The sequence below is a fragment of the Mus musculus genome, chromosome 5, assembly GCF_000001635.26.
Source record: "Mus musculus strain C57BL/6J chromosome 5, GRCm38.p6 C57BL/6J".
In the NCBI taxonomy this organism is placed as follows: Eukaryota; Metazoa; Chordata; class Mammalia; order Rodentia; family Muridae; genus Mus; species Mus musculus.
The window spans coordinates 38,498,372-38,520,025 of record NC_000071.6 but is presented as its reverse complement, the minus strand read 5'-3'; the positions used below and the strand labels follow the sequence as shown (position 1 = coordinate 38,520,025).

General features: G+C 46.5%; 1 protein-coding gene and 1 pseudogene across 4 annotated transcripts in view, besides 1 other annotated feature; one reads left to right on the top strand and one right to left on the bottom strand.

The window, feature by feature from the left end:
• Window positions 1–4,367: 4,367 nt before the first annotated feature.
• On the bottom strand, window positions 4,368–12,495 carry Gm15796 (annotated as a pseudogene).
• Window positions 10,127–10,758: an enhancer, noted in NCBI's record as "VISTA enhancer mm253". NCBI's record gives its function as "enhancer in: heart[4/4]" and the evidence as "EXISTENCE:transgenic organism evidence [ECO:0001131][PMID:17130149]".
• A 4,383-nt stretch (window positions 12,496–16,878) lies between the features above and the next one.
• Window positions 16,879–21,654, top strand: part of Slc2a9 (solute carrier family 2 (facilitated glucose transporter), member 9) — a 153,876-nt gene continuing 149,100 nt past the window's right edge. Inside the window, exons 1-3 of one of the 4 annotated variants that reach the window (XM_006503684.4) lie at window positions 16,879–16,947; window positions 17,790–18,067; window positions 18,310–18,386. The gene's annotated coding sequence lies outside the window, so the exon portion shown is untranslated. Of the gene's footprint in view, window positions 16,948–17,789; window positions 18,068–18,309; window positions 18,387–21,654 lie in introns of those variants that run through there. The other 3 variants (XM_006503685.4, XM_006503687.4, NM_145559.2) reach the window with 3 other exon arrangements.

Here is a 21,654-nt window from a genome sequence, read left to right as displayed (position 1 = left end):
TGAGGGGACACAAAGTGATCTTTAACATTTATATTCACCTGTTGACTTCTCTTGTTAATTTATTACTATTATTACTTTAAAATCATTTGACTCATATTGACTTAAGGGCAAGGGGTTCTGGGTATTAATACTAAGATTGGCTGCTACTGTTCACTAGAGACCACACTTTATAAGACACCTCGATGTATTTGAATCTCAGGTGAATGACGCCCTTTTTTTTTTTTTTTTTTTTTTTTTAGCACATCTATGTCTCATGTATTGTACACATAGCTTCACTGTTCAGAAAAGACCAGGCGGCTCCCGGCGGCATGGGCATGGAGGTTGTATTTTCAGATTCACTGTTTCTGCCGTCTTTTTACCTGTAATAACCTGGCTTAGATGGGCTGTAGTTTATCACAGCATTCTTCAAGGTGTGGCTGTTACTCCCCAAATAAAAGACGTTTGAAGCTGGGAACAGTCTGCTGGGTAATTAATGCTAAATAACTGGACTCCTGCAGAGCATAATATAGAGACTTGAAACTAGCTCTGACTGGCAGAATCCTCTGGGCAAGCCCTTAATGATTTCACAGTTGAGTGAAGAGCACATGGAGGTAGATGGACAGGCATTAAATGCCTGCAAACATGCATCTGTGGCCTGAAGCAAAGTTTGTCCTGTTGTTGTCTCTGTTCTAGTCCAAGTGGTCTGAACGCATCTCTCAACTAGTTGACATGTTCTTAATAGGAACCCCAGACGTTGCCTCACTTGGGGCTGATTTTTCTGCTCTTGCGATGTAATATCTAAAACCTTTCTTAAAAACTTTAATTTTTTTTTAAAAAAAGTCTAAAATGTTATTTTTGATTGACAACTTGTTTGGATTAAGTAACGCCCAGGGTATTAATAAGGAACACCTCTGAGCATGTCTGTGAGGGCATCTCCAGAAGGACCCACTGTGAGGGTGAAGAACCACCCTTGAATGTAGGTGGCACCGTCCAATTGACTAGATCTCCAAATTAATACAAAGAGAGATAGGAAACAAATGAGTGCTGGAATCCTCACGTCTCTGCTCCCCATTCCCTGAGTGGTTCCTGGACCCCATACACGGTTGTCATGAACTGTTGTGGGTATAGGGGTCTTTGTACTCACAGAGAAGCACTCAGAGTGCCATGAATGTTAATCATGAGGGGGTGTCTCCTCAATGGGGGAAGATAGAAATCAGACACCCGAATCCTATCCAGAAAGCTGAGAGCTGATTTTGCTAATGACCTGGTGAGCCTGTGCTATCCGTGGAAGCAGATCTCACCCAGCTTCCCCAGAACAATTACTTCAGACTCACCGGACATCTGATCTAGGTTGATGGTCAGTCTGCAGAGGCTCTCATCCCTATCTCTTCACAGGTTTCCTTCCTTATGTGACCCCATCAGGGACTCCCTCGGTGAACTCTACCTTACCTTACCCCCTGTGAAAAACAGTATCCTACTTTTTTAAAAACAGAGTTTTTAGATTATTTTCTTTTTATTCCATATGTATAAGTGTCTTGCATGCATATGTGTGTACCACGTGTCTGGTGCTCAGGGAAGTTAGAAGAGAGCATTGGATCTCCTGGAATGGGAGTTATAGTTGGTTATGAACCATCATGTGTGTGCTGAGAACAGAACCCAGGTTCCCTCTGCAAGAGCAGCAAATGCTCCTAATCTCCGGGCCGTCTCTCCAGCCCCCTTTACACTGCGAGCCAGAAGTCAATTCTTCTCTTAAGTTGCTTCCATCGGGTGTTTTGTCCTAGCAAATAAGAGAGTACCTGAACCACTTTCTCTACATAATTCTCATCCATTTCAGGGTTTAAATCTTGGCTTGGGCCTTGAGCACATTCCTCTTGTTTGCTGCGAGCCTCATAGCTCTGGACACCCTCAGGGCTGATCCCTGAGAGCAGCTCCTTCAGTCTCTGCACTCCTGGCATTGTGTCCACATGATGGGCTGAGACCTGGCCCCTGCAGGATGCTTAGCAGTCCCACCCTACCCCGTCCCCAGCCTCTGAGCACCAGATGCCAGTAGCTCTCTTTGACTTAGAGATTGCACCAGAAATATCTCCTTACATCACTAATTGAAGAAGGATCCCCTTTATTTTTAAAAAGCTGACGGTGCTGGCAGGAAACAGTGTCACAAGTCTAACGGATTGAAAAAATTAGAAGAGGGACTTATGGTCAGTGGTGGCGCACGCCTTTAATCCCAGCACTTGGGAGGCAGAAGTAGGTGGATTTTTAAGTTCGAGGCCAGCCTGGTCTACAGAGTGAGTTCCAGGACAGCCAGGACTACACAGAGAAACCCTGTCTAGGGGTGGAAAAAAAAAAAGAAAGGGGACTTATTCATTCAGTCACAAGGGGCAGCAGAGTGGGATTGAAGGAGCAGAGGATCAAGCTGTGAAAGATATGAGAATGATTAGCTGAAGGAGAGGCGGCTGGACAGTTTGCAAAAATGGAAAATTGGCAAAGGAAGGAACAGGCTCTGCCCCACAGTTACCTGGCAACAGCCAGGTGTGCTTGACTCACTATAAAAGGAACTACTTGCCCCCTCCTCTCTTGCTCTCTTAACCTCCTCCCTCTCTGTCCCCTTTCCCCTCATTTCCCTCCCCTCTTCTCTCCAGCCAGCCCTACTATTCTCCACCACCACCACCCCCCACCCTTCTATGTCTCTACTACCCCCTCAACTCCCCTGCCCATGCCCTGGATAAACTCTATTCTATACTATACCGTCCTGTGGCTGGTCCCTCAGGGGGAAGGGATGCCTCAGCATAGGCCCACAGAGGCACCCCCTTCTCCCATGCCATACCGCGCCTCCACCAAACACATCCCTGGCTTCTTTTTTATAAAATGCAACAGAAAGTGGAAGCAGAGAACACGGAACTGAGGATGAAGAAGCCTAGGCAGCTCTATAACACCAGACAAGCGAAGTTTCCTGTGGCTAGAACAGTTCTAGAACACTGCCGAGCCTTTGGGGGGCAAGGGCCTCAGACACTCCAGGGTAAGGAGTTGTAATAGTCGTCACTCTCAAGGGCAGAGGAATCTTGATACCCAGGTCTGCCTAGAGGCTGTGATTCCTCCTGCTGTCAAGAGTTAAGGAATCCAGAATTCTTCTTTTTTTATTAGATGTTTTCTTCATTTACATTTCAAATGCTATCCCCAAAGCCCCCTATACTCTCCCCCCACCCACTCCCGCTTCCTGGCCCTGGCATTCCCCTGTACTGGGGCATATAAAGTTTGCAAGACCAAGGGGCCTCTCTTCCCAATGATGGCCGACTAGGCCATCTTCTGCTACATATGCAGCTAGAGACACGAGCTAAGGGGTACTGGTTAGTTCATATTGTTGTTCCTCCTATAGGGCTGCAGACCCCTTCAGCTCCTTGGGTACTTTCTCTAGCTCCTCCATTGGGGGCCGTGTGCTCCATCCAATAGATGACTGTGAGCATCCACTAGAATTCTTAAGGGTCCCAACAAGATGGGTAACATCCAAGGGCAGCCTAAGACCTCTAACACTAGAGGGCACCACCTGCTGCTCTCACCACTATTCATAAGAAGCCACAAAAGCTGCCAAAGCCCCAAGCTTCCTTCGCGGTCCTCATGTCTATCTGGGGAAAGAAAAGGACTCCAAGCAAACTGATCTGCGACACAGAAGCAGCAGCCGATGATTGGAGTCCAGTCTGTAAACTGTGTCCAAAGACTCACCCTTACCATGTCAGGAGGCATCTGCCCTCGACAACACTGGCCAGAACCAGCTCAGGAAGGAAAGAGCTTATTTGGCTTACAGGTTACAATGCATCATCCAGGAAGTCAGAACAGGAGCTCCAGGCAGGAGGAACCTAGAGGCAGGTACTGAAGCAGGGGCCATGGAAGAACACTGCTTACTGGCTTGCCTCTCCTGGCTTGTTTAACCTGCTTTCTTAAAGTACTAGCATCACCGGCCCTGGCACCACACCAATCCCCTCCCCCCTCCCCCAAGTGCAGAACCAGGAGCAGGAGAAAAGTAGGTTTGCTCCCCACCTCTCATCTCTCTTCTCCTTTCTCCTCTCTTCCCTCTCTCTCCTCCTACTCTCTGTCTCCACTCCCTCCCCCCTCCTCCTCTTCCCAGAGCTAGGACATTAATCTCACATATGGGAGGTCCTGGTCCCTGGGACTTCAGAATTTACATTGGTCACACCCCCACCCCGGCCTACAACTTGAGCCTCAGATTGTTGGTGCGCCTGATACTCAGGATTTAAAGCTAACACTGATTTTCTATTACTGAATTTCCTAGGTCTCCGGTTTCTGGAACTTCTTAGCCTCTGTGATCACAGAACCTACACTCCTGTCTTAGCCAAGGTTCGATTGCTGTACAAAGACACCATGACCACAGAAACTTCTATTAAAGAAACGTTTAATCAGGGCTGGCTTACGGTTTCAGAGGTTTAGTCCATTTCATCATGGCACCAAACATGGTGGCAAGCAGGCAGACAAGGTGCTGGAGAAGGCGCTTGAAGGTTCTACATCCAGATCTGTAAGCATCAGAGAGAGCCACTAAGCCTGACTTGAGCTTTTGAAAGCTCCAACCAGTCTACACCTACTCCAACAATGCCACATTCCTAATCCCTCTCAGGTACTACCACTTCCTAATGATCAAGCATTCAGCTATAAGAGCCTATGGGGGCCATTTTTATTCAAACAACCACAATCCCATAATAGCTGCCCTCACACACAACCTTTGTATTCTCTTGCCTTTGCTTTTCTGGGGAACTCTGACTCATACAATACGTAATAACATGATTAGACTCCCGTATTTTTGGTATATATCAGTTACACTTAATTTATGTCTTATCTTTATGAGGTACTTTTCAAAAGGCCCTTTAAACATAAGAAGTGATACAAATGGCCTATTCATACTGTCAATATGTAGAAAAATATTGTGGGACAAACCCATAAGCTTTAAGTTTTCTATCTTACTGCCAATCTAATGAAAACTTGAACTCCCAAGACAGCTTCAGTCCAGGTCTCCAAGGCTGTTGTTCCAAGGAACCTAAATTATAACAGACTTGATATCAAACTTGGTATCAGACAAGAGAGTGAAGTGACTGGCTGGGCTCTCTGCCACTTTTCACTCTGAGGAATACAGAGATTTAAAATGGGAATGTTTGTGAGACTAGAACAAGGGAGCCTTTCTCAGCTTTTGGAGAGTTTAGTCCTATGGGTTGGGGGTCTTTTAGGCTCTTTTCTCAAAAAAAACTTAAGGATGCGATTCATGGACTAAAGAGGGAGAGTTTAGAGAATTTTATTATAAATTCTTGGAGGGAGAGAGAGACAGAGAGACAGAGAGAGAACAGATCCTACACTGCAAGAGGAAGGGGTCCCAAGAAATAGGGCATCACGGAGCTGCTAGCTGCTTTTATAGGGCTATGGCAGAAATGAACAAGACATGGAGCTGACTGAGCTGTTCAGTCCTGTTGACCCAGTCCACAGATGGCCAGGTGCCTCCTGTTGTTTTCTGTCACACACACTCACACTCATACTCACCTGTACCCCACAGGGAGTGTTGCGTGTGTAGCAGACAATAAGAAACCAGATCTTTCCCCTTGTGCCTCTGGTCCCCGGTTGACCACAGACACACAAACTAGAAAAGTATTTATTTGTTGTTTGAGGTCATGTAGAGTGTGTCTACACACTCATGGACACACAGTCTTCTACGGCAAAGAAGACTGCATCAAATGAATGGGTGCAGGCATCCCAGGGGACGTGCCAAAACCCAATGAAATGGAATTTTTGAATTGGTAAAATCATGACTTTTATGCAAATATGAGTAAAGCTTTTATTTATTAAATCATGAGGAGGTACAGCGGTACTAAAACCAATGAAAAGGACACTTTAGAATTAGGCAGCTATGTAAGTATGCATGTGTATATGCATGTGTTTCTATTTCTTCATATGTGTATCTCTAGTGGTAGCTCTATGTCTTTGATGGTCTTTTGAAGTGTCATCTTAATAAAACTCCAGTACCCAATTAAAACAAAAACAAAAGATCTACTCACTCATGGGGTAGTAAACCATCCCTCCTCTCTCCTGGGTCCATCTTCCTTGAAGATCTGAGGATGTGGGTGCAGTCTCTTTCACACAGGAATCTCTCGGGAATTTCGCCCTCTGCTGCTGTTAGGAACCTTTCAGGACAGTGTGACCTTGCACCTTTCCTTCCTCAGGTGCCTGAGCTTAAGCAGTCCAGATAACAGAAAGGCATGCTTTAACTCTTTCTCAACTCCTGCTCCTCGACCCTAGGGTCAGCCTCTGTGCATCAGGCACCTCACCTGACTTTGCGGGGCACCCTCATAGCTGAGGGCAGGGCAGACATGGTTTTTGGTTTCACTGAAATGAGGAGTGCTTAAGAAAGGGGTTCTAGAACAGAAAAAGAAGGCTTGAGGTCCAGTCTGGCGTTGAGGGTAGGAAGGGAGCAAATAGCTCAACTTTCGGGTCTCAGTGCAATCCTGGTTATACAGCCTACTCCATGACCACCCATTCCCAACATTAGCCTTGATGCTGAAGTCTTCTTCCCTTCCTTGTCTGTTTTCTGAGGTTCCTGCTTGCATTGCTTTGAAGATGATGGCAGAAAGCAGCTGTGCTTGTGGCTAGACAGAGGTTGAGTCCCTGTGGCAGGTCCTTCTCATGTACCTCAGCCAACAAGCAGCCTTGTCTCTTGGCCTTCTGCCCTCACCGAAAACGGCCTGGGAATCTTTAAAACTTCCCAGGAAGGCTGAAAGAGACAGTGCCCCAGCAAGCATTGGCACTGGGAGCCTGCTGGGACACAGTAGGAGGTATATCCTGCCTTTGATCTCTGCTTCTATGTTAAAAGGACAATCTGGCAGTGAACTGCTCAGCAATTACAGTGTTTAGGTTGAGAAGAGACAGTTGCTTCCCCCAGGGCTCACCTCCTTTGGAGAAATCTCCTTTTACTATTCAATGAGTATCCCAGCTCAGAGGAACAGGCTGTGGCCTGACAGCTTGGTTTCCCCAGCCCTGTCCTTCCTTCCCATTCTTTCCTATTCCCCACTGTTGCTCCTATCTCTGTCAATTGCTCCCCAAGGTGCCAAAGGTCTCCTTCTGTCATCTTGCCAGGCATCTGCTGGGACCTCACCTCAAGGCACTCTAAGCTCATATCTTAGGAAGGGTGGGTTTTTAGCCAAGTAGTTCTCAAAGTATGTCTCTTATCACTGGGATATGCAACCTACCCAACCATAGCTGTTTGTCACTGTCACTGTCAGTAACAAGGAAACACTCCCCTGCCCCCTCACCCCACCATCCCACTTCTATGTTTGAGCAAATGGGAGTTTTCAGGCACCAAAAGACAGGGCTACTAGTGTTTTCTTTTGTGCTGTGGTTTCCCTTTTTTCCTGTACATAAATAAGGGGGTGGCTTGGAGGTGCACACAAACATGTCATGAGGTGACATGGCCCTATCTATTATCACAAATTTCTTGAAAAACCCCTTTTATTATCATTTAATATACATTTACTCATCTATTTGTGATTTCTGAGTCAGCAGATGGTGGCAATCTTCCTGCCTCAGTCTCCTGAGGGCTCAGACTATAAACACACTCCAGTGCGCTCAACACATAACCCCCTTCTCAAGCCACTTGAACTTAGAAGGAAGTGATTGATCACCACAGAATTTTTCTTGTTGTGTTTTATGAAAAGAAGTAAAAAGAGGCCAGGGATACAGTATGGTGTGGGGGAAGGGGGTGCCTTTTCAGGGTCCATGCTGAGGCATCCCTTCCCCCTAAGGTAACCAGCCACATGACAAGTATAGTATAGAAATAGAGTTTATTTAGGGCATGCAGAGGGGAGTTGGGGGGGGGGTAGTAGAGACAGAGAAAGGCAGAAAGAGAGAGAGAGAGAGAGAGAGAGAGAGAGAGAGAGAGAGAGAGAGAGAGAGAAAGAGAAAGAGAAAAGACAGCCATGAGCATGTGGGGGGGAGAATTTGGGGAGAAGAGACAGAGGGGGAAGAAGGTAAGAGAGTAAGAGGGCAAGAGCAAGAGAAGAGAGTGAGGAGGGGGCAAGCAACCCCTTTATACTGAGTTGGGCATTCCTGGCTGTTGCTAGGTAACTGTGGGGCAGAGCCTAGATGAAATGTTAACACTTCTCTTGTATCTTGACTCCACTGTATCCATTATCTCACAAGTGTTACAGTATTTTATGGTCCCATCTTTGCAATGTCAAAAATGCAATAGGAAAATCCTTCTCACTACTTCTCCTCTACAAGATACTTAGCTGTCACTTTGTATATGTTCTTAAGGTGTCAAAGTTATTCATCATCTAAAAAAAGTAATCCATTGGCCATTTTTTACTTTAATTTTTTTTATAAAGTTTGGTTCTTACATGCTATTTGTATTTTTCACACGAAGCATATTCAACTTGGTAAGATTTCTGTAAATGTTAGATCTATTCAGAAAAGCATTGGAGTGAGAAAAATAAAACCAGGGCAATACTTTTAAGAAAGAGAGAAGGGGTGGAGTGGGGCTAAGAAGAGAGTGAGGTTATGTCTTAGTGTTTCATTGCTGTGAAGAGACACCATGACCACAGCAATTCCTATAAAAGAAAACATTTCACTGGGGCTGGCTTACAGTTTCAGAAGTTCAGACCATCATCGTCATGGCAGAAAGCATGGCAGCATTCAGGCAGGCATGATGCTGAAGAAGAGTGTTTTACATATCGATCTGAAGACAGCCAGAAGGAGACCATCTTCTGCAGGCAGCCAGGAAGAGACTCTGATTCCACACTGGATGGAGCTTAGGCATAGGAGAGCTCAAAGCCCATCCCGAAGGAGACACAATCCTTCCAACAAGGCCACACCTCCTAACAGTGCCATTCCCTGTGGCCCAAGCATTCAAACATATGAGTCTATGGGAGGCAAAACCTATTCAAACCACTACAGGTTATGTTCCAGCACCCTTCATCAACGGTAAAATACTATCTATTGGCGACAAACACCACTACAAAAGTTTAAGAGCTAAAACCATAGAGCTCGTTCCCTTATGATTCCCATGGGCTAGAGTGAGCAGAGCTCAGCCCTGATCTCTTCCAAACTGAGGTCTCCTGCAGCATATCACTCTTCAGTGTCTGGCAAGCAGCTACTCTGAGGGCTTCCATTTCTGGCTGTCTCTGGAATGGAAAAGCCCCTTCAGTTTCTTGTAGGCAGCTACCCTGATGGCCACAGTTTCCTGCAGGCAGCTGGCTCAAGGGCTATAGTTTCTTATAGGCAACTAGTCTGAGGGCCACAATTTTTTTTGCTGGACACTGACGGGAAACAACCTCTCAGTTTTCTGACACATGACTGCTACTCGAGGGGGCTCACCACCCAGTGGCTGGCTTGCTTTACAGCCTAAGAGGGAGAGTCTGCAGCAAGATGGATGCCAGGTTTATGTAGCCTGAGCACCTGGGTGCCTCCCTCACACATATTCTGTGTATCCAAAATCAGGCCAGAGCTTCTGCCCACACTCCAGAGGAAAGCATCCTACCAGCATGCACTCCAGGAACCTGTCCTAACTACCTGTTATATTTCTGCTCATTCAGTTCGTTCTTGTGCTGTGTATGTGTGTATTTTATAATTGGTTTTTAGCCCAGAATAGTTTTCACATTTTTCAATATTTGAGACTCTGAAATCCGTTTCGAAAAGCAATTGATTTGGATCTGAGCGTGCCCAGGCCTAGGCGAGCAACAAAGCACCTCCCTATTGTGGGCAGCCTAGTGAGGCTGGGGTAAAACCTGCCATTAACACAGGTGCCCGGGAGCTGATTCTGTTCAGAAACATCAGGACTTGCCATGAGATTGGAAGCTGCAGGGAGTTCTACAGGGTGCACTCAGAATGTGTGAATTGCTTAGAAGTGACTCTCACGCCTAATTCTGATTTAAAAAAATGGTAAGAAGGTATTTTAAACTATCACCAACTTGCAGAATATTGACATTGTACAGTGTTTGCCATGTGCTCAGACCAAAGGCTGAACACATCCCTTCCCCCAACCCCAGTGTGTGTGTGTGTGTGTGTGTGTGTGTCTTAAAACAAAATACTGGAGGCTGGATAATTTGTAAAGAAAAGAAGTTCATTTACCGTACAGTTTGGAAGACTGAAAACTCAAGATCAGGCAGTCTCCTGTCTGTGCCAAGGAAGCCACACTGCGTCCTAACAGGGTGAATGAGCTCATATGGCGGAAGTGCCTGTCAGCAGAGAGATAGGAGGGGACAAGCAGCTGTCATCTAACAGCTTGTTCCAGGGAGAGCTAACCCAGCCTCTGAGAAAGACTGATATCAGTCCTTCAGAAGGGCTCCATCTCTGTGATAGCCTTGACAGTCAAGTTGTGGACTGATAAGTGTATGAGATTAGCAAAGTGCTCCTGGGTGTGTCTGTGAAGATAACTGTGGAAAGGAGACCTCGCCCCATATTTGGGTGGCTCTGTCCTATGACCTTGGGTCATGGATGAAATAAAAGGGGGAAATGAAGAGACTTAGGCCCATCAGCCATGATTCTCTCTTTACTTTTCAAAGGCCCAGAAACAAGGAACCTACCTACTATGGAGTGAACCCCCTGAAACCATGAGACAGAATAAACTCATTGCCAAGAAGTTGTTGGTACTGGGAAAAGTGTGACTGACAAACTTTTCACACTGCAGCCTGAGTTCACCCAGAGCTCCCAACATGGATGACCCACAACCCAACCACCCCACCAACCTGCCCAGCAAGAAGGAAAGCCACCAGCAAACAGCAAACACTTTTGGGCATGGGTTGTGTGTTGTGGGATATTTGATCACACTGTGAACCCCAAGATTGTGCTGTTTACTGGAACAACCTGTTTCCAGTTGTGGTGTGACTCAGCCCTAGCACACACCTTTAAACCAAGACCTTTCTGCTTATTGTAAACAGGATTAAGGAAAGTCAACCACAGGTCAAGAGGCAGAGCAAGCAACCAGTTGACAGGGAGCGAACGTAGGAAAAAAACCATAGAGAGTAAGAGGAAGTCAGGAGGACAGATAGAGAAACAAACGGGAAGTAAAAAGGAGGGGCATTCAGTTTGACAGAGTTTTGAGACAGCATGGAGAAAGAGGACTTCCTTTTCCTTTTGAGATGTCAGCTGTGGATGGAAATCTGCTCGGGCTTTCTCTGCTTTTCGGAGCTAGCAGGCTTTCACCCCAGCACCTGGCTCCCAAATCTTCATTGGTAAAAATGAACGACTGAGATTTTATTTAAAAACAACAGTTGTGACATCTCTAAACTTTGATCCACCCTGGAAATTTTGGGCCTATGGCTTCTCTGGGTGCTGATGGAATTCAGTATCACCATGGAGACAGCTCTGGGTGTATCTATGAGGGTTTTTTCAGAAAGGACTGGAGAAGACCCACCCCTAATGCTGGTGGAACTCATCATTCCAGGGTTGGACTGAGTAAGGAAGAGAGCACGCTCTGCACCGTCAGGTATTCATCCCTCTGCCTCCTGACTGTGGATGCCACGTGGCAAGCTTCTTCAAACTCTGGCTGCCATACCATCCCCACCAGGATGAACTGAACCCTCAAATGGTGAGCCCAAATAAATCTTTAGGTTCCTTTGTCAAGTACTTGATCACAGCATTGAGAACAGTAAGTAATCTGGCCTCCAGGCAAACCTCTGAGGAACAGCAAGATACACTCAGGCTTGTGTGCCTTCTTGAATGTAATATCCACTGCTGGAAATTTGACCTAAGTTAAATTCATATAGAGAATTCAAGACATGTGGGAGTTTTAACGGAATATTGATTCTAGCTAGCCCACATTAAAGACACAAATCCCTGGTATTTTATTTACAAGCTGTAAGCCTACATTGGCCAGGTTCTGTGCTCTTCTCACCTATATCCAAACCATTTGTCCCTTGTTACTCACAGTCCCGCCTGGGCTGTTGTTGCTCCATCCTGTCTGTCCATCCGTCCAGTTGAGACCTCAGGCTCTTTCTCTTTCTTCCCTGTGTTCTCTTTCCAGATGCATCACTCAATTCTCAGGCCCCACCTTTCTCTCTCTTCTGCCCAATCACAGGCTCTAGCCTTTCATTAACCAATAGTTTTGTTTGTTTGTTTTCTCATTAAACTTGTTTTAATGGATCTCAAAATTCTGTGGCAGATTTTGGTCATGTTGTTTCCATTAAAAATTACTGATTTTGAAAACTAATAACTTAAAACTGCCACGCACGCACAAAATGGTCTGCAAAATATTCTTTCCTTCTGAAGGTTTTACAATGCACTGTTATCATTAACCAGTCTTCTGCTATTAAACTTAAATGGCCAATTGAGACAAACAGTTCTGAGACCGTTCTTCTGCCACTGATTAAGACTGGGGTGGCAGGTGTTAGGGGTAATATTCATTTAGCCTTCTGAGCTTTCTGGGCAGACTTGGTGACTTTGTCAGCTCCAGCAGCCTTCTTGTCCACAGCTTTGATGACACCCACAGCAACTATCTGCCTCATATCACAAACAGCAAAATGACCAAGTAGAGGATAGTCAGAGAAACTCTCAACACACATGGGCTTGCTAGGGACCATATCAACAATGGCAGCATCACCAGACTTCAAGAATTTGGGGCCATTTCCCAGAACCAATAGTTTTAATTTGGAGAGCAAGGTTTACACAACAAAGGCCTGTGTTTGTAAGGTTGTGCTTATCTAAAAGGCTACCAGATCTTGGGGTTCAGAATTTAGCATTTGTATACATAGCAACAGACCAATACCCACCAAGGGGGAATAAACTATATAATAAACAATGCTCCATCTTTCTTCATCTGCGAATAAGAATGTTAAAATAGCCAAGATGATGTGCAGATCCTATGAGGTCATGAGACCCAGCAGGCACACCACTTTTTAAATACTACTATCCTTGGGAAACTATCTGTTTTCCTCTTGTTTGTATTATATGCCAGAATGATGTTGAGAACAAAAAAAACTGGGAAATCTGAGCTGCACTGAAATGAGTCTTTTTCTGAACCTTAGGAAGACATGTACATTCATGGACACAGACATGTGTGAGTGTGCACACAAATACACACACACATGCATGCATGCACATGCATGCATATAAACACACATGGACATATATACACATATATAAGCACATGTATACACATATAAACATACAAAGCACACACTCATACACACACATACACAAACCCCATATACATTTAGTATAGTGTTGTCACCAGTCAACAACTGGTGACAGGCAAAATTAGCATCCCTGATATCCCCCAAAATATTCACATTTGAATCCCAGGAGCCTGTGCCTATATCACCTTACTGCCCTAAGAGGAATTAAGGCTATAGAGAGAATTCATGCTGTTAATCAGCCAACCTCAACGTGGACATTTTTTTGTATGAATCCAGTGAATAACCCTATTTTAACAGCTTTGTGTGTCTTATCCCATGTGTCCTTTGGCAGCCTGATGCTGTAGGAGCCACAGAGCACAGTGAGCACAATTGCCTGTTATCTTGCAGTAAATAAACTGCAAACCCTGATGATCCAGAGTCACCACCACATATGGCGATTGGCTTGTCCTTTATCCCAGCCCAGCAAAGCAAGGTGTCAGTTGCTGGTGAGGGTACCAATGTCATTCAGCTTCAGGGGCAAAGTTAAGCCACCCTCTGCAGTCTGCAACTGATGGGACTCAGCATGGTGGCATGGAACAGCAGCCAGGCAGGTCTGCATGGAGATTCCAGTACACTTCTGCAAACAGACACCAACCTGCTCAGATCAACAGGAGAGGACTCCACGGCAGTTTAGAGGCTTCCCTGATGGGGAACAAGTGGCCCAGTTGAAAGCCACTAGGAAGAGCAACAGCAGGGCCATGTGACCTGTCTAATGTCCAGGCTCTCCACTATTCTGGAGACACAGCATTGAGTGAAGCAGATCTTTCTCATTCTGGAACATTCTTCCAGACTTGCTTTTTCACACCTTCAGCTCTAAGTTCTGAGATCTTCATTTCATAAAGTCCTTTGTGACCTCAGTTGTTTCAAAATACCTACCCAGTCCCTTGCACCTTGTTGCCGGATTTCCAGTCTGTACCCATCACTGTAATCAAGAATCCTATGTTAATTTTTGTGAATGGAATGGCACTGTCTGCTGTCCTGAAATATTGGCCTGTGGTGCAGAGGAACCAGGGTAGAACCATCAGCTTTTGTTCCAGGAGCTCTTGGGCCTGGAGAGAGCGGAAAATAATGTGCGGTCCCAGTGATATGCCACATACGTTAGGGAGTTTTCCCCAGTGTGGAAGATGGAGGGCGGGACACCAAGAAGAGAGCTGGGCTAGGCCTGTGGCACAGACCATCACTATTCAGGAGGCTGGAGTAGGAGGTTCATGAGCTCCGGGCCAGCCTGGGCCACATATTTCCTACTGTCTCAAAACACTAAGGAAGTGGGGGAGGGAAGAGAGAGGCCTGTGCCTCAGGGTGTGATGACAGAGATAAACTGAACTCAGCAGTTAGACACAAAACTCTCTTGTTTTAGGGCCTGAGCAACCAGGGCCAGTTTCAAGGGCCTCACAGGAAAAGGGGAAGTAAGGACCCAGAGGACAAACCCAGGTTTAGGAAGCAGACATACCCGCACTCCAGTCCTGCCTCGCCTTGGTCTTAACTGTGTGGCTTTGGAACATTTTCCAAGCTGTTCTTGATCAGGTCTGGCTTCTCCACAGTGCCCTTGCACAGTGAGCTGAGACCCGGTTAGCCCTTTGCCTGTGGCCCAGGACTCAGTGGGAGTTCAGAGCCTGGCCTTTTTCCGTCTAAGTGCCCAGAGGGCAGGTCTGAGCTCTGCTGGGCCATGACCACATCTGTGTGTAAGACTGACTCACCCCTCTCCCTATTTCTCTATGAAAACATAAAGAGAGGTGGGAGACATCTGATTCCCAGGCTCCTGTGTAGATTTCCATCTATACAAGTATCTCAAACAAATCCACATTGTTCTTTCATTCTTAGAAGACCAAAAAGACTTTAGAATGAGGTTTATTTATTTTTTTTAATCAGAAGAAAATAATGCCATACAAAACCCTGGCTCTAGAGTTTGCTCCTTTTGTTGTCTCTCTGTGTTCCTGATTGTGCCACTGGGGTAGAAGAGCAGACTGTGTTCAGGTCACATGTGCCACTAGGGACTCTTAAGAATGAGCACACGGCAGCAAGGACCTCAGCTGATCCACTAATTTCATCAGGTTCGCTGGAGCCTCTGCAGCCACCATCAGCAACCATAGCAGACCTCCACCTGGAAAGTTGGGGGTGGGAAGAGGAGGGGCGAAAGGGAGCAGAAAGACTGGTTGTGAAGCTCTCTGGAGGGACTTGTACTAGGAGACGGGACACATTCTTCATACAGGACTGCCAGGCAGAAGAGGAATGTCAGAGCAGACGCACGGGGTCCACAAGTGGACATCACCTGCAGGTCCTCCCCAGGGCATGCAAAGGGCCGGGACACTGTTTCCTTCCTGCAGACCGCTGTGCCATCCTTACTACCGAGTGTCCCAGGCAAAGATGCCAATGATTTCAACAAATGTTTATAAGCACCCTTGCAAAAATGTTATTGCAGAGATTATTTATTGCATAGGTCCCTTGCCCTGCTGGTAACCTGTCCTCCCTCTGCCCTTGGGTCCTGCACTCATTCTGATCTTGTCTAACTTCATAAGTTACTGTCTTGGAACCATGCAGTACAAGGGCTGGACTTGATGGCAGTGGCCAGTGCTGTCCAAATCTAAGGATTGCACAAGCAGCTGCCTGGTAAGGGCTTGGGCATCTTGACAAGACTTGTCATCCTTAGCTATGGAGGCTTTTATGGAACACTAGACATGAGCCAGCCACTGAGATAGCTGTGAGGTCACAGCTATGAACAAGACAGGTGCACAGCCCTAGCTGGAAGAGAGCTCAAGTGGTCCCGAGGAAGGCAGCAACGCTGATTACAAAAGCAGAAAAAGCAGTTAGTCTTATGACCTATTTAATCTTCCAAGAAAAGCACATTTTACTAGAAAAGTCAATTCAAGAATAGTCTTCAATGTCTGGGGAAAAAGAGAAATTGGGCTGACATTTGCACAAGCTAGGGCTTTACATGTTAGAGGATATATATGTATACATCTATGTGTATACATAGATGTATATATGTACATATATATGTACACAAACATATATATGACCACACACATATATATAGCATAACAATTAAACCCTTAAATGCATTGTTAACTATCACAAATGTAAGCAGCTTCTTATCTCCTTTTGTGATTGGCTCAGGGGGAATCCATGGGCCAATCAGGAGCTACATTATTCACAAGCAAGGTCCCAGGTTGACAATAGCTAAGTTTAGGGCTGCTGCTTACAAAGTTTCAGAGGTGTCTACTGTGACACATTACTGTTTGTAGGATCAGAATGGAGATCCAGATGGAATATGACAGAGACTACCTCTCTTGGAGGTGTCAATACACAGAGAGTGACCTGGCCTGGCTCCTGCCTCAACCTGGGATAGAGGCATTTCCCACTCACTGCGAAAGCCCTTGGGAGCTCCAGGGCTTTTGTTGGCTTTCCTACTCTAGTTCATTTGAAGACTGCAGGTCATGGGCCAAGATGAGGTTGCTGCAATGGCTAAGTGTGCTCTTCTTAAATGCATTGAGACCCCATGGGAATGACTATGGGGTGTTTAAAGTCACAGTGTGCCCCTGTGAGACACACCAGGGTCAGATCACTGTCTGTCATGTCTCACTCATACAGTCTCACCTCCTCAATCCAGTCTGTGGGACAGGGTGCGGCACCAGTGACACCTCAGGTCCTGGATACAAGCTATCAACCCAATTCTGGGCCCCACTGCTTTCGCAATGTTTGCACTTCCTCAGTGTGCCTCTATAACTCAATATCCACTAGGTCTTCTGGGATACTAGACAAGAGTCTCTGTGCTATCTCTCGGCTCTTCTAACCGTCACAAGTATCCCTGTATCAGGTAGTCACTGGTTGATCTGGGGCTTGGTGGCTGTGTGGAGAAGGGAGCCTCTGTAGGAGTTACCAGTAATGCTCATCACAGCTGGGACAGGGGCAAGAGGAGGGGTGCATGGCGTAGTAATAGTAATAGTAATATGATGGAGAAATGCTAGCAGCTGGGAGCTGGGAGCAGGCTGGGAAGTGTGATCGGGAATGTAAAGGAAGTTTGATGAGAGAGAGATGGTGGGGGAGAGGGGAGAGAGGGAGAGAGGGGGAGGAGGGAGAAGGAAGGGGGAGAGGGGGAGGGGGGAGAGGGGGAGGGGGGAGAGGGGGAGGGGGGAGAGGGGGGGAGGGGAGAGGGATATTCAGGCTGCAGACTACACAGGCAATACATGCACAGGGATCCAGGTCAGATCCAGTGTTTACACAGGGCCAGTGTGGGAAATAGACAGATAAAGAACTTGGTTACAGGGTCTGGAGAGACGGCTCCATGGACAAGAGTGCTGCTCTTCCACACTCCTGGAGTTCAGTTCCCGGCATCCAAGTCTAGTGGTTTAGTCGACCTGTAGCTGCAGCTTCCACACGCACATGCATTCATGTGGACAAGTACATTCCATACGTGTGTCCACACATGTAAAAATGCATACACAGGCATGTGTGCCATACCCATACACATGAAAACTGGGGAAAAAAGGATCATAGCCCATCACTAGGATGTTTATGTCAACTATTCAGATCTCTGAAAAAATCTGGTCCTCAGGCTTTGGCATGCCCCAGGCTGTCTGTGTGCCCCAGTCTGCTTGCATAAGCAGCTCTTACCCATTTCTGTCTTTCTTCTTACTGGCCCCTGTTGCAACGAAGCAGAAAGCCCATGTTTCCGTGTTGGGAACAATGAGTCAGGTCTTCAGTTCTGAGGAAAGCACAGGAGGTTTTTCACCAGAAACCAGGCTTGGGAACAGTGATCCCACTGAGCGATACCTGGCATAGTAGAGTGGACTGCCGGCAGTCGCAATGGAGACCTGTGGACCCTGAAGTTGATGGCGCTGGAGAGAGAGGGCTGGCAATGCTGTAACTCTCCAGCAGAGAGAAGAATGTGTGGCTGGGAATGTGATCCTGCTGCCATGAAACAGAGGTGCTGCCCGGTGAGTGTTGTCTGCATCGAGACTCAGACCGTGTTCTACTCGCAAGTTTAAAGTAGGATTGATCTGACAGCATTTCATTAGGAGATGACACCCGTCACAAGGGAGATGTTGAGCTGAGGTTGGCCTGTGACCAGGCCAGCAGCCGCTGGACATGTCATGCCATGCTTGAAGCCTGTTGGTTAAGATATTCCAGAAGGTTCTTGACCTGTAGCATGCAACTGACCCCAGGCTTCTGGTTCCAGAGCACGCATGCTGCCCTCTCCAGATTCTCTTAACACAAGACTCTTGAGATGGTCAGAAGGACAACTGGAGCTTGCAGGTGGGTCCTGGCCCTGTATGTGGTCATGTGACTGGATATGGGGGGGGGAGTCATAAAAATATTGTCAACAGTAAAGGGATTGGAACACACAGTAACCAAAAATTAATTCAAAATCAAACACATATTGAATCAGAGTTGTTTCTGACAGTGAGTTCATGTTGTGTACCACAATCACTGCAGCTTTGGATCTGAACACACAACTTGCATGCCTTACTCGGGACATGATCTCATACATTGCCAGCTCTGCCACAAAACGCATGGGCTCAGATTTGAAACTACTGTGTGTTGTGACTTGCAGTGTTTATAACTCTACAAACCAGGTTGTCTGCTCTTGTAAAACTGCAATGGCTTAATTATAGAAACATTTAAGTACCAAACAAATTAGTGAATGTTTAGACTGTATTGTATTGTGCTAGGGTTTTTTGTTTTTGGTTGGTTGGTTTGGTTTTTTTTTTTTTTTTTTTTTTTAGATTTTATTTTTCATTATGTGTATGTGTGTTGCATGTCAATGCAGGTACTCACGTAAGCCAGAGGACCCTCCCCCCCTTCCCGGAGCTGGCAGTACAGGCAGTTGTGAGCTTGTGAGTTGTGAGTTGTGTGCAGGGAACTGAACTCAGGTCCTCTGCAAGAGCATCATGTGCTCTTAACCACTGGGCCATCTCTACAAGCTTAGGACAGAATTTCTAACACTTTCTAAATGGCCCTACACACAAAAGCTTCTGCCATTTTGTGCTATGTGTTTGTGTGAAGCAGTGCTTTCAGCATTCACAATGACAAAATCAAAATACCGCTCACTCTAGAAAACCCTCGATGATGCTGTGTCCTGCACAATCACACTTGCAGCCAAAACTTAACTTTTTTTTTTTTTGTAAAATAAACAAGTCACAGCCATTTCATCAGTGTGCGAACTTTGCTTCCATGTGCAAACAATAGTAAAGTTGAATGTACACCTCAGATTAAAATATCTTTAGAGTCTTATCAGTGAATGACTTGGTATGCCTATTTTATGTACCTTTATATGCCGTGGGCCACATGAAAATTTGTTGAATGAAAAGGGGCTGTCAATGTCTCCAAGGCTTCGGAACATTCAGACTTTGTTGTTGGTTTGGTTCGGTTTGATTTGTTTTTAGTTTTTTGAGACAAGGTTTCTGTAGGCTTAGATTTTTAAAAACCTGCTTCAACCCACCTTCTAGCCCACTATCCAAAGGTAGGGGAGAAAAGATGGTAAATGGGACAAGGGGATGTGGACCTGTTTAGAAGTTGTCCTCTGGGGTGATTTTAACCTCTGTTGTCAGGATACCAACAGTCCAGTTCACAAGTGTCAGCAAACATGAGTCGGCAGTGGTGGCATGATGCAGCAGAAACCGCTAGGTAAAGTTCTCTGCTGTGCCTGTCTCAGCGAAGCAAAGATCAGCAAAGACCGTAGACCAGCGAGACCAACAAAGTGTTGTACAGCTAGGTATGCACGCGCCCTCCCTGGCACTGTCCACTGAGTCTCATTTATACTCCCTCCAAACATCACGTGTCTTCCCATGGGTCTTGCCTCAGCAAAACACCATGTGAGTCTGCACCCAGAAGCTTCCACTTCAGGTTTCTCTGTTGTAACAACCCTGGCTGTCCTGGAACTTGCTTTGTAGACCAGGCTGGCCTCAAACCCACATAGATCTACCAGCCTCTGCCTCCCAAGTCCTGGGATTAAAGTCGTGCACCACCACAGACCAGTTCACACTTAATAGTTTTTAATACCCAGGTGTGTGACCCTAGGCAAGTCATTTAACAGATCTGAATCCTGTCTGGGCATGTGTTCCCTGAGAACCTGAGTCACTGACATCAAATAGACACTACTTGTGCAGGTGGGTGACAGACACCAGTCTTCTCCCCGAGGAGAACAGTGAATGCTCTAGAGAGCAGGCCACTGCCATTAGGCAGCTGAGGGAAGTTTTCGTTCCAAGTCTTTGCCTGGGGGTAGCCCCATGATTAATTCGGAAGAGTAAGCCAGTCACAGTGAGATCCTGATCCTATCTGTCCTAGAACATTGAAGCTATTTGTTCACTCCATTCCTGCTGCCTGAGAGCCTGGCACAGGACTGGAATGAACTAGTCAGGACCTCCCAGAGACTTTGTGGGAAAATTCAGATTGTGGGGCTGAACTGGCCGGGGGAGGCACACAGATGAAGGAAGCTTTTGTAGGGGACCCACAGGCTGACATAGCAACAGGAGAAGGGCTGAGGTGTGGGAAACACAGATCTGTTGATGTCTGTACCCAGGGCTGAAGACAGGACATACGCCAGAGACAAGTAACGCACTGCGGGCCCTGTGCTGCCAGCTGCCCCAGAATAGGCCGCCTCTAATACTTGTGCTTTCTCCTTCCCTTTCTAACTTCGCCAGCTGTCTATGCCAATAACTGTGACTGTGGGCCAGTAACAATATCCAGCACCAACACTGTCATTGCTTTGTTTCCAAGATGCCTTGCAGGTACCAAACTGGATGCTCACACCCCATAGACAAAGGCCTTGGCATTGGATCTCACCTCTGCTCCTTGTCCATCGTCTTTAGATGACCTCTAAGGGCTGATGCACTGGGAGTAAATGCCACAGGAGTGCTGCCCCACTTGTGACTCCTGCAGATACATTTTCCCAACTATTTTTGCTATTTGATTGGTTGAGTCCAATGGCAGACCCTTTGGTTATGGAGAGCCAACTGTGATGAGCTCTGGGGTAGTAGCTGTGGAACTGTATAGAAGCCAGCTCAGGAAGTGGGGCTTCTGCCCATGATAGGGATGCAGAAGCTGGGCTTCTGAGAGGTTCAGTAACTGCTCAGCCTGAGAGAGAAGCTGGGACACTCGTGGGCTGGCTCAGGCTGAGTACTAAGCACCTCTTGAGTCCTGGGAAGGTGGGAGTGTCCCTGAGCTGAGGTTTTCAAAAGGCTTGGCTCAGGGCCACGGCCACTACAGAAGGAAACAAAATATGGGTGTTATTTCTGTCCTGTCATCGTTCCAAGGGTGCAAAGACCAGGAACCTTCGTGACAGGTAAAGGGAATAGAGCCTGGGGACAGGGATGCAGTTTAGCATATCAGCTCTGACCTCTGAAACTTGTACCAGGTATACCCTGCGAGGAGTCAGCTAGGATGACAGACAGCACCCTGGGCATAAAGTCCTCTCTTGATGCGTGACTTTGGGCTAGCACCTTCCTCTCTCTGTAAGCTTTGATGCTCTCACCTATGAGCAAGTATAATGTAAACTTTGCTGAGTGAGCAAGTGAGCAAATGA